Source organism: Cinclus cinclus, chromosome 5 (genome assembly GCF_963662255.1).
Source record: "Cinclus cinclus chromosome 5, bCinCin1.1, whole genome shotgun sequence".
In the NCBI taxonomy this organism is placed as follows: domain Eukaryota; kingdom Metazoa; phylum Chordata; class Aves; order Passeriformes; family Cinclidae; genus Cinclus; species Cinclus cinclus.
Genome location: NC_085050.1, coordinates 26,372,849 through 26,385,479, shown reverse-complemented (window position 1 = coordinate 26,385,479; position 12,631 = coordinate 26,372,849). Strand labels below are relative to the sequence as shown.

Sequence of the window (12,631 nt, the reverse complement as noted above, 5' to 3'; positions counted from 1 at the left end):
ACTGCCAGCTATTGCATAATGAATGAATCTGAAAAACTCCAACCCGAATTCTTAGATAGCTTCTGATTCCTTCAGAAATTCTGGAAGTATGGACAGGTCACTGAAAACATCATGCCAAATTATCATATGTAAACAAGTTTACTGGCTAAGGAAAATAGGGGTAAACATCCAGAAATCTGAATTAACACTGAATCCGAGTGAGGCAGATGAGAAATCTTGCATACTGCAGACATAAAACCACAGCCCCACAACACAAGATTGAATAGAGTGAAAACTAATCCTCAAGCATGGCTACAGAAGACAAAGGTCTAGAGAACTGAGAAGATTTGCTTCTCACAAGAAAAAATGGACACTTGTGAAGCTTAAGATAGTGAAAATACTTCTGTGCACCCTTCAAATTTAGTTTTGTCTCTTATTAAAACAAGCAGACTTAGGGGAGCCTAGAAGGCCACAAGTAGATCACCAGATAATGTTTTTATATTAAGATAAAAGCTACTGAAAAGTGTACACAAGGTTTCAACTGTTTCATGATAATGGTCTTGCTCTTTGAGGACTTACCCACTGGTAGTGCTTTACATGGAATAATGCAACACCTTCCTGGTTAATTTAAAATAGGCAAGCAATGGGATTCTTTCTAACTCATTCTTTACAATTTGCATGCTCTCTAGAAAAGGACTGTCTCAAACACATACAGTCTCATGAAATAAAGTAGGAGTTGGCTGGTTGATCTCAGTGCTTTTGCATTACAAGATACTTCAGAATATTCAGATACCAGGAATAAAAGACTACGAGGGCTTTTCCAATGGATTTGTAAATATAGGATTAAGCTTATCGAGTCTGGACATGTCAAGAGGATATTTCTGTGTGACAGCACAAAAGCATTAACATCCATTAAACAAAGTCTTCATACAGAAAGTACCTTAAGAAACCTTCAGAATACCAACTTCTGGTAGTGTACTCATTTTATTTTAATTAATACTCAATTTATTTCCATCAAACCACAGTCAAATTACAGCAGTTTTTGTAAGGAAACATGTTTCAACATGATCATTGAAGATACATGATTTTAGCCATTGCTTGTCTCAAGTCTACTTCCAAGACCACACTTAGAGGTGACAACTGGAATCAGTTGGTGACAGTCAGTTGGTGTCAGTTGGTGACAACTGGAATCACCTCATCAGTATGAAGTCAAATCACCTTCTCAGGAAATCATAAACTGACGTTTAATTCCTGGCAGATGTTGTTTTCATCCCTGTAAAAGAAGTTCTTTTTAACTTGCAGTCGGCATCACGCACACACAAAACAGGAAACTGCTCTAAGGTCGAGCTGCGTGAATCTTCTACATGACACTAACCCTTAGGCCACAGCCATTTCTCAAAAGAAATCATTTTGTTTGTACAGGATGGGGTTTTCTTTTCCCAAACCATTAGTATGGATTCCATTCCAGAGGACCAGCTTTATTAGAATCAACAGAACAAGTATAACTTGCTTTCCTCTGGGTTTTTTTTTTTTTTTTTTGTTATTTATTTTCGGCTAGATCTACATACAGTTCTAACCATTACTACACAAGTTTTTCACCAGTCGAAGTTATTTTGCTTGGTTTTCCAGCAAGGAGCAAATTAAACTCCTTCAGGAATAAAGACTATGCATCTGCTATTGTCTGATAATCCTTTTCAAAATTATATATCTGGACGCCAAAGAATTTATAAAAAATTCTTCATTTAAGATATTCATCACATAGGTTCACAAAGTACAAAGATTTGAGAAACTTGTGATATTAAGATTCAGATATAACAAGATGACAGCTCAAAATCTTCCAACAAGCTATTTATGAAGCTGATCCAGCAGCTTCCTGAAGTTCAGCAGTTCTACAAACGTGTTCCTCCTAAGCATGATCCAAAGAAGAGTTTCAGCCTCAGCTCTGGGTTTGCAAGAGGACTTTTATACCCCTCTGTGTTGGCCACTTAAGACACTGCCAGACTTAAGAGGGCAAAGCATAAAAGGGGAGTAGGTTTGAGCGTATAATACAGTTTTCTTATCAACTAAGATGACCTGAACTTACTGTTTGCTCAACAGATACTACAGTTTGCTTGAAATTTGTAAATTATTGAAGAATAATATTAAAAACCACCAGCAACTGTCATTAGACGAGAGCACACTTACCTTCCAGTAGAAAGCATTATTTACTCCTACGAAGTCCTGAGTACTGCTTCACATTTAGGTGTGATTACCCATGTCTAAAACATTTCAAGCATGAGGTTGCTACATGAGGTCTCTAAACACACAAAAAAAAATTGTAAAATTATAATTAATGTTTAACTACAGACCTTCTCAAAGTCATATTCTACAGAGCTGCTAGTATGTTGCTAAACATTTTAAAAGTAGTTTTCCATGAAGTTGCAGAAGTAATTTTCAAGTTCATTATCAAAACCTAGAGCAAAAGGTAATTAGCGGCTCAATCTGCAGAAAAGGCATGTTCACTAGCCCAGTTAAACTACCACAAAACATTTTAAGCATCTTTTAAAATATACTTTTAATCATAAACAATGGAAAGTTTATTAAGCCTAAATTCCTTTTAGTACTGACATTACCGAGGTTAAGTTATAAACCTGTAGACTTGACTGGATCTTTGCCAGACAATTCACTGCTACCTTGTGCCTGCTTACAGATATATATTAGTGTACATATATATATATATATATATGCACACACACACACTTATCTTGTTACAAATTATACAGCACTCAACTCAGAGACATCAAAAGACACTGTCACAGGTGGACTAGAAAACTGCTGGAAAAGCCCAAGACACGAGGGGTTTTTCTTGGTTTGAACAGTTATTAAGCCCATCTGAGTCCCAGCACTATGTACCTACAGACTAAACACTGCAGGCTGCAATTGCAATTTTCTTTATGTGGCCTACAAAAAACTAAATTAATGCAGTGATTCAGACTTAAGGTCAGTGCAGCTCAATAGCTGTGATTCAAAGAACAGCAGAGTGCAGATGTATAAAAACAGCTATTTTGGCTCAGAGACACAGGGCAGCACCCCCATATGTCTGTCTGGCTTTAAAAAGTCTCAGGACTCCAAGCCCTCCACTTCTTAAGACCGAAGCCCTTTCTTACCAGCCCCAGGCTGTGAGGAGTGCCGGGCTTGGTGTGCCCCTCACCCAAAGGCATCCAAAGAGTGCAGATCTCCAGGGCTTCCCCCTGCCCGGGCCCGCCATGCTTGGCTCCTGCCCATCGGGAGCGTCTGAAGGGCTCGGAGGTACCTCGGGACACACTGCAGAGGGAGAGAGGCATCAGCTGGGCAGTGAGGGGAGCGTGCGGGGGGTTACGGAGGGACGGGCCATTTGTGCCTCACGACAGGATGCAGGGCGGAGGAAAAGGCTCCGCACTGGGTTTTAGTGAGGGAGAGCTGCTCTATCCCCCTGTGTTGACTCCCTGGAGCACCGCCAAGCTCCGGGAGTGCAAGATGTGAAGGGAAAGCGGTGCAGGTTCCACTGAAATAGACAATTAAGAATCAAGAAATGCTTTGACTAAAAGGAGGACTGACAAAACCGCATCACTTGTTACAATTTACGGTGCTTACAAGAACAGGAGAGCAAGGCTACAAGGTGTGGTCAGGGGCTAGAATACGTAAACAGGATGCAAGGACAAAGAAACCGCAGGATAAGGGGGTCCTCAGACCAGGAAGACTGATATCGAAGTCTAGAAAATAACCAAAGGAATAAAAAGAGAGCATGCGTAAGGAGGCAAGGTGACAAGTTCAAACGGAGAGGAAGAGCATTCGCTTCATCCCCAAGACCCCCAGAGTAACCTAAAGGGAACAATGCACAGTCGCGAAGAGGCGTGGAAGTAATTTCAGTATGAAGCCGTGATAGGCAATGGTATGTGTTAGGCGTATTGTGTAGCTCTGGTCTGTAGAGAACAAAAGGAGAAGAGCAGGTCGCCAGAGGTGGGCAAGTTTTTGGAGGAGCTATCCCCCATACACCTCAGCGCTGAATAAATACATAAATACATACCTACTCTTATAACTTATTTTGCGGGTTATAGTGTTTTTCCGCGCTTCACCACCCCCAAAACCCAGGCCTACAGCACCACGCGGGCGGTTCCCCCTGAGAGCGGCCGCAGCCGTCTTACCGCGCCCAAAGCCAGCGAACAGAGCGAGAGAGAGAGAGAACGGCCCCTCCTCGGGCACTAAATAGCGCCCCGCGCTCCCGCGAGACCGCACGCGGCTCCAGCCGCCGCTGCCTATTGGCGAGCCCAGCGCGCGTGACCCCGCGCCGGGCGGGGCGGTACTGCACTGCACACGGCACTGCACACTGCGCTACACTGCGCTACACTGCACGCTGCACCACACTGCCATACACTGCCATACACTGCCATACACTGCACACTGCACTGCACACTGCACTGCACACTGCACGGCCCCGCTGAAGCAGAGGGCCCAGGAGCTGCGCCGGAGCCGGGTCACGGCCCGGTGTCTGTGGGCCCGGCCCGGTTCCTCAGCTCCACTTCCTGCGGCGGCCCCCGTTGTTCAGAATACGGCTTTCAAGGCGACGTGCTCGTCCATTCGTGCCCAGGCCACGTTCTGGGTGCCCGGAAATGTTTTAACGCCGGAAAATAAAACTGTCTTCGGTGCGAAGCAGCAGCTGTGTAGCGGTTTTGAGGCACTAAATACCGCTGATCTCTGACTAAACGTTTGTCTAAACCCTGCTTAGGAGGCTTAGGAGCTGTGTGAGGATGGTGAGGTAAAGCCCCGAGCCTCGGTAATGCCCTGAGGGACGGCACAGGCAGCTGAGTGGGGCTGCGCCGGGGGTGACACGGTGGCACCAGGCCTGTCCTGAGAGCCAGCCCCGGCATGGCCGCAGAGCACTGCTGCTGCTCTGCCCCGGATAAAATGGGCTGCCTGTCCGCGGATGCTACTAAGAGGTTTTGGAGTGAGTAAGAGCAGGTTAGCTAAACAAGGAATTAGTAGTTTGTAGCACGGAGACGTTGTATGTTGAACAGCAAAGCTGGTAGGTAAGAATCAGAACGCATCACAGAACATACTGCGTTGAAAGGGATCCATCAGGATCTTGGATTCCAACTCTTGGCCCTGCACAGGACGCCCCAAGAATCACACCCTGTGCCTGAGAGCATTGTCCAAACTGAATTGAATGGAAGTCCCTGCTTCTGTCACACTCAAATAGGTATGTATATTGCTGATAATACCTTCATACCTTCCTGTCTCAGTGAGGAACAGTATGGCTTGGCTCTGCCGAGTTACTACCGCCACAGCACCTGTAAAGTGTGTGAAAAGAAAATAACGAGTTGGCCCCTATCCCTAATCTGAACCCTACATTTGAATTACTCTCAACAGAGCCAAACCAATCTGATGCGGCCTGAAACAAGCAGTCACATAGTTGGAATCAAGGGATGACTCTAGAAATTGTTTGCTACTATTTCTAGTTACCTCTTCTGTCTAATTCTTGACACTCAAAACACTGTTGCTGATTAACCCTGTGCCAGTTTATTGTCTGTACCTCAAGATTCAAGACCTGTCTCGGGGCTCTACATAAATCGGAATCTGGAGATGAACTTGTGAGACATGTACTTTTAAGTTATTGCAAGTGGGCTCCTTTGCAATGACTATTTTCTACAGTCAGATACCTAAGTCAGATCAGTCCTTTTTCTGTAATGTAGTCAAAAAGATGAAGTGGCATCCAACCTTAAAATTTTAGCACTTGTGCCTAAGGTGGGATTTATGTCAAGTTTGGTTTCTTCTTTTCCAGTACGGAATATGAACTGGCATTTCTGTTACATGGAAAACCAGCAAACCACAGCAAACCACAGCAAACCAATGCTCAGTATCCATCCCAGGTGGGCGTTTTAATCATTCACATAATCCTGCACCTTTTTTCTTGCCCCTCACAATCTTCCTTCTGTTTTCCCCATACAAAGTTCGCATTGTTTGCCTTCTCTCTGGCTCCATGAAACTAACTTTCGTGTCTGATAGTGGCACAACTTCAAGAGAAAGAATGCAGAGCCTAACTGAGCTGTCTGTCCTTTTCCAAACCCTCCATATAGAATAAAATAACTGTCCTCTAATAAATTACTGCAAGGTCAAATGGGATTTGAGCCTCTTTACTTGCAGGTTAGTTCTCCCATTTCCTGGAAAAATGATGTAACCACTAACTTGCTGCCTACAGGGCTGCAGGCAGATCTGCTGCTTCCATTTTTGTGGGATGTAACTTTTATCTGAATGATCTTCCCATCTGGGCACTGAGTCGTGGGTGCTTTGGGGACTTGAGGGAAAGACCACAGTATTGGTGGATCTGGGTACAGGTTAATTTGAGATTACCCTGGATCACTAAATGGAAGAAATACAGGCCTGGTCATGAGCATAATTTGTAAAAAATCCAGTTATCATGGGGGCATTTTGAAATTTATGAAGTGGCAGCAGGGTGTCTCGGTTATTTTGTAGATTAGTGTTGAGTTTTTTAAGGAGTTGGATGAGCTGAACTAACTTGTTCAAATCTTGAAGGGTGGTGCTCTAATTAACCAAGTCTCTTTGTCAGATGCAAGAATTAAGTCTCAAAGTCACTGCTTTGATGCTTCTCACAGGAGGACTCTTGAAAACAACATGCTTAACAATATAAAGATTTTAGCACAACATGCAGTTGTCATGAATGTTTCACTTCAGTTTTACTGTCTTTCTCCACACTGCTATGAAGGGAAATCAATCATGTAAAACCTCATTGTGACCATCAGTCTTTGCAGGTGGACTACAGTACTCAATGCCATTAAATAATGGTCAGGTTTGGGATCTATGGAATGCAATGGCCTTTTATGTATATATGCATACCTGTGTGTATGTATACATACATAAAATGTATATAAAACTGTGTGTGTAATTTGGTTACAACTTTGAGATGATAATGTAATAAAAGTGTGATTTAATTAATTTATGCACATTTATTACTTTAAATTATTACTTTAGATTATTAATTTAAATTATTAATTTAATAAAATGTAAAGGCTGTTTTAAATTCTTGCTGAAAATAGACTAAATGCTACTTACAGCTTATCTGTCCTTTGGTGTTTTTGTCCTCAGAATGTTTGTGAGTTAAAATTGGAGCCTGTAAAATAGAATAAAAACAATAAATAAAATCTTTGGAGAAAAGGAAGGCAAGCCAGAATCCATATTTCCTTTTCAGAGGCAGAAATAACAATATACTTCTGTAAAAAACAAAACAAAAAAACCCCAGTTTTCTGTTGTTTTTGCTCGTCGAGTCTCTTTTTGTTGGATAAATTATTTCCACGGTTAAAATTTTTAGTTATCTCTTTCCAGCCAATAAGTATAATAAGAATTTAAATAGTATTTTTCTACCTGAAAGCACATTTTGTGTAAGTAAGAAAAATGCCAGTAAAGCTTGCTAGTGAGCTCCCTTGCTGAATAATATGAAGAGACCATTCTTGAAGATTCTTCCTTCTGGAAAGGTAGGAATATTTTTACTTGAGTAGTGAGCGTGGGGAAGGTTATTATTACTTAAACTGACGAAGCAATACACTGAAGTTCTCTTACTGTCACTGTTCCAAGCTGTTACCACAGTGTATGTGAAACTCGAGCAGAAGGAAAAGGGCAGGAGTTTGTAATGAGACAATCACAGCTCTGGGCCATTATCGACATTGGACTGACTGCAGAGGCTTTCACAGCCTCTTCATAGAAGGGAATTCAGTGGCTTTCACTGGAGAGCTGTTAGACCCCTTGTATCTATTCAGTCAGGTTTTGGTACATCAACATCAATGTCTTTCCATCTGCCTAATTCTGCTGTCTGTGGGCATTCACATCTGAGGTCTGGCAAAAAAAAAAAAAAGATGATGTCCGGTGCTGTAAATGTGTTTTGTCTTCTTCTGTGAAGTAACGATTTCTGAGAAAAATGAAGAGATGGTATTCTCTACTTGCCAACAAGTAGCATGCCTAAGCTAGCAAAAGCTAGCAAAAGGTAGGCAAGATTTAAGGGTCTGTTTAATGCAGTTTTATTTTCATGCTTTATCTTTAGAATCCTGACAAGTCGTACTGTCACCAAACCACTATGTCTTACAGTGTTTTGAATCAAGAGAAATAATTTCTCAGATCATTTGAAAATGTTGGGTAGGGGTTGCTTTGAAGATGACAGTCTTAAAGAAGAATAGTGATTCCAAACTTGCGTTGGTTGTTTGGTTTTAGACTCTCCACATTTTCTATGGATTTCCATGAATTTTTCATGGGCTACAACTCATTCTTTCCGTTAGAATTTCAGGTGCAGATGGAGTGGTTTCCATGGACCTGCTATGAGCCATGTGCCACAGATTCAATCCATAGGCTGCAAGCTGGCATTTGGCTTTGTACTGAAGCCTCCAGTCTGTTCTGAAATGAGGCCAAGCTTCATGGACAATCTTGGTTTCTTGTTATTGTGTCTACACATCTGCCATTTTGTTCAAGATATTTTGCTTTCTGTTGGTAGAACATAATATTAGACTAAAAAAAAAATTGTAAAATTCTAAATCTATATTGTCAGCACTGCAAAAGAGAAATCTGAATTCTCTTATAATTCTTATATATTTCCCATTCTTCCAAAAAATCCTTAGTATTGTTTTAACTCCCTTTTCCATTAAAATGACCTTTTAATTGGTTGGAAATATATCCTAAACTCGATCTATTCTAAACATTTGTTCAGCAAAACTGACTGATGATTACTCACTTCTGGATCCAAGTTTATTACAAGAAAAACATAAATGAACCCTCTGTGGAAATTTTCAAGATTTCTGGAGAGGAAATGCAATATCCTCTTTGTAGCAGAGAATGAGCAGATATTCTGCTCTCAAATTTGCTACCAACTTTCCTGTGTAACTTTGGACCAGTCACTAAATTTCTGCAGGCAATTTTCTTGCTTTGTAAAAGAAGCTAATATTAACTTTCCACCCAATAATTTGACAATTCTGAGTGCAAAATACTTGCTTGCAAAATACTCTGAAAAAATCACCTCTGCTAGCCAAGGAGGATATTTACATTAGGCCCTTATTTTAGGTAGTGAAATAGAAATGTTCAAGTGTAGAACCAGATGAGACTAAGGTGGATCTAAAATTAAATGCAGGAGGTATTTTTTGACCTTTCAACAGAAATTATATAAGCACTCTTAGGTTATAAATAGTCCTTTGTTTCCCTTCTCTTTGTCTAACACTAAGAAGAAACACAGGGCTGGTTGTTTGTTGTAAGGAGATAGGGGAATGCTTTAGAGTGGAAACAATTGTGCACTGTTCTTTATTTATACCATTCCTATAAAGTTTGTAGCTGGTATTTGTTTGCATTGTGTAGCACTTTTTATCTTCAAACAGCTACAGAAATAAAGTTTCTTTTCCTGAAAAAGACAACAGCAGAAGAAAACAAAAACAGACACCACTCCATTTCCAACTTAAAGTTTCTTCTTTCCTGTTTTGGTATGCCTGTAGAGCAAAAAAAAAGACAGTGCTAGACTACTGTCAAACTGACACATAAACACTTGTATATTATTCTCTATTTTTATTACAAATCTTCATAAACAAGACATGAAATGTGTCCACCTTAAATTGAAAGTATTTGTATTAGCATTAAGGAATATGATACTAAATTCATCTCAGAATGATGTGTGTGCATGTTTACAATATTTTGTTGAACAACCAGTAAGTGTTTAATCAGTAGCAATTTAATTTTGTGATTTAAAAAAAAAAAAAGTTTAGCAAACAGAAACAACTGAAAACTTACCCTGAAGTCAAGTAATTGGAATTTGACAAAAAAACAAACAAACAAACAAAAAACCCACAGAATTACAACAAAAATATTTTTCCTTTTTTGTTTTCACAATTTCTATGATTTCCTGGGGTTTGTATCATGGAAATAATGTTATTGACATCAAAATGCATGTGAGGCAAATGGCTTTATTAGCTACTGCATTTTGTTTCATTTAAATTTTTAACCACCTTTCAAACCCATTTGTTTGCTCCATAACTTTTCACTGATAGCAAGTTTGATTCTCCACAGTAAATTGGAATTGGAATAAACAGGCTGCAGCAAAGAATACATGATTAGGCTTGTGTAATAACAGGCATCAGAATTTGTAACCCAGGTACTGGGCAGTACTGTCCAGTGTCTACAGGCTCCTTAGTGGAAACTAATCAGACTTGGATTACTTCAATCCTGACACCTTGGCTTAACTCCCATTTTCCCTGGTTATGTTGAGAAAACCTGTCATATTAGATGTAATCCAGTCCTCTGAGTTTAAGCAAATTAAACACTTGGGATCAAATTCACACATAATGCAAGATCATGAACTTTATAGAATTACACCAAAGATTTTTTTTTTCCTCAGTGATGTTGTTTGATGGCTCTTTTACATAGTGATTTGTGGATTTATGAAGCAGTTTAGTGGCCCTGGGGTCTTCACTCCGTTACGTCCAAAAATCCTTCTCCATCCTGTATTTTGAATGTGTGCAATGATTTGATGTAACTAATCCAACGTACAGAGGAAAGAAAGTTCTGTCTCTGTGACAACTCGATTTTGAGTTTCTTTGCTGAAACTGTCAACAGGATACCAACTAATGCCATATTTGATACCATTTTTATAAAGTGGGCACTTGTCCACAGTGAGCTGGATTAAGGCCACTTACCTAACAGTATTCTCAGGGCAGGAATTTATCTTTAGATGTTACTGCTGATACCAGATTTTTACTAGTAATCATAGACCTTCTTTTGAAATGGTAATTTAAAAAAAAATAGTGACTGCAGAATGTTTCTTGTAAATAAAGCCTGTGGATCCAGGCTCTATAGGCTGCAATTATTTTATTCTAGCATCATGCAATGAAAGGCATAGCCAAGCGTGAACATGCCACACTTCAGGTGCTGTTAGGAGCAGAGGTGGCTGTAGAAATGTTAGTAGTGTCTCTTCATTTGAATGATTTTCTCAGCATAGCAGAGGAGCAATAAATAGGCCTTAAACTCCTGCTAAAAAAAAAAAATAAAAAAAAGAAGGCAACATCTGCTAAGGAAAGGGGAATTCTAAGATGAGGATTGCCCTAACTGAACTCTGTTCTTGCATCTCTCCGAGATTTGCTATGTGACCTCAAGTTAGCTATTTAACAGCCTTGTGCCTACTATCACGTGTGTAAATTTAATATACTCATGCTGCTCTATCTTGGAGAAAGGCACGGGCCTGAAGAGAAACTGAGATTATTACATTAACCGTGTTGTATAAAGGCCACATGTTGTGAATTTGTGAGTGAGCACTTGCGCGCATGGTGTGGGCAGTCCCGAAACTGCATTTGTGAAGATAAATGTTATCTTCACGAACGGCAGCACCAAGCACCAGCTGTGGGCAGTAAATTACATTCCAGCCTACCGTTCTGGATTTTGCAAGTGCCTGGCCTCCTATGTACCTCTAATTAGGTGGGGCGAGCACGTCCCAAAGCACAGTGCCGCCGTCGCTGTCACACATCTCCGTCCTGCTGCCTGCGCCCTGCCTTCCCGTCCTTCACCCAGCCGCCTCTGCCGGTACGCTTACGTTCGCACTGAGGCCGGGTTTCTCAGCCCCGTGGCCATTCCGGGCCCGGTGACTAAAGCACCACGGCCCCTCTGGGAGAGCCCGTCTGGAGGGGCGGCGGGCGCAGCCCCCCCCGCGCCCCCTCGGCCCCGCAGCGCATTGGCTGCGGCGGCGGCCGCCCCGCCGGGCCCGCTGGGGTGCCCCGTGCCGGGCGCTGCCTCTGACCTTCCCTTCCCTTCCCTTCCCCGGCGCTGTCAGAGCGGATCAGCGGGCGAGGCGCTGCGATGGAGCGGCGAGCGGCGACGGCAGCCGCCGGGAGAGGAGGAAGAGGAGGAGGAGGAGGAAGGGAGAGATTAGCGCGGTGCCGGCTGGCGCAGAGGCGCGGCTGAGCGCTCCAGCGGGAGCCCGGGGCCCTGCGGACCGTGCGAGAGGCACAGGCGGAAGGAGCGGAGATGCGGCCGCTCTCCCCGCGCTGCTGAAGCTCCCGGTCACTCGCCCGGAGGAGGGAGGCCGTAAGGTCCGTCCTTCTCGCTGCTCTGCGGGCGTAAAGGGTGCCGGTGCAGTCCCCTCCTCTTGCTTTTATCCCAGCCCCGGAGCAGGAGCCGCCGCCGCCCCCTATCCCTTCCTGCGCTCTTCCCACCATGAGCGGGGCTGTTTTCACCTTATAAAGATGGCGGTGTGGGATCGCTGCAACCTTTAGACTAATGACTGTCAGAAACATCGCCTCCATCTGTAATATGGTGAGTGCTGACGGGGGGCGGGCGGCCCTGCGGGGGCCGGCTGGGGGCTGCCCCGGGGCGCAGCCCGACTGCGCCGCTCCGTCCCTTGCCCCGGCGGCGGGAGAGCCGGGCAGGCTCCGCCGGGAAGTGCCTGGGATGGAGTTGGCCGACCGAGAGTGACGATGTCCCGAGGAGTTTTCCTGGAGCAGCCCGGGCGTGGGCCGGGGAGGGACGGAGATGCAGAACCGGTGCGAGGCGCCCCCGGAGCGGGTCTGACCCCGGCCGAGGCGTGGTGCAGACGGAGCCGTAGCCCGCCCTTCCTCCGCCTGCCCTTCCTCCTGCCCTGATAACGCTGCGAAAGGACCAAAGTTGG

General features: G+C 43.3%; 1 long non-coding RNA gene and 1 other non-coding gene across 2 annotated transcripts; both read right to left on the bottom strand.

Annotated features, from left to right (window-relative positions):
- Positions 1–958: 958 nt before the first annotated feature.
- LOC134044333 (uncharacterized) lies at positions 959–4,116 on the bottom strand. The gene is made up of 3 exons (XR_009933240.1): positions 3,126–4,116; positions 2,164–2,275; positions 959–1,252 (listed from the first exon to the last, which is right to left on the bottom strand). It is a non-coding gene; the product is annotated as an uncharacterized LOC134044333 (long non-coding RNA).
- LOC134044754 (small nucleolar RNA SNORA26) lies at positions 1,875–1,993 on the bottom strand. Its single transcript, XR_009933263.1, has one exon. It is a non-coding gene; the product is annotated as a small nucleolar RNA SNORA26 (small nucleolar RNA).
- Positions 4,117–12,631: the final 8,515 nt, after the last annotated feature.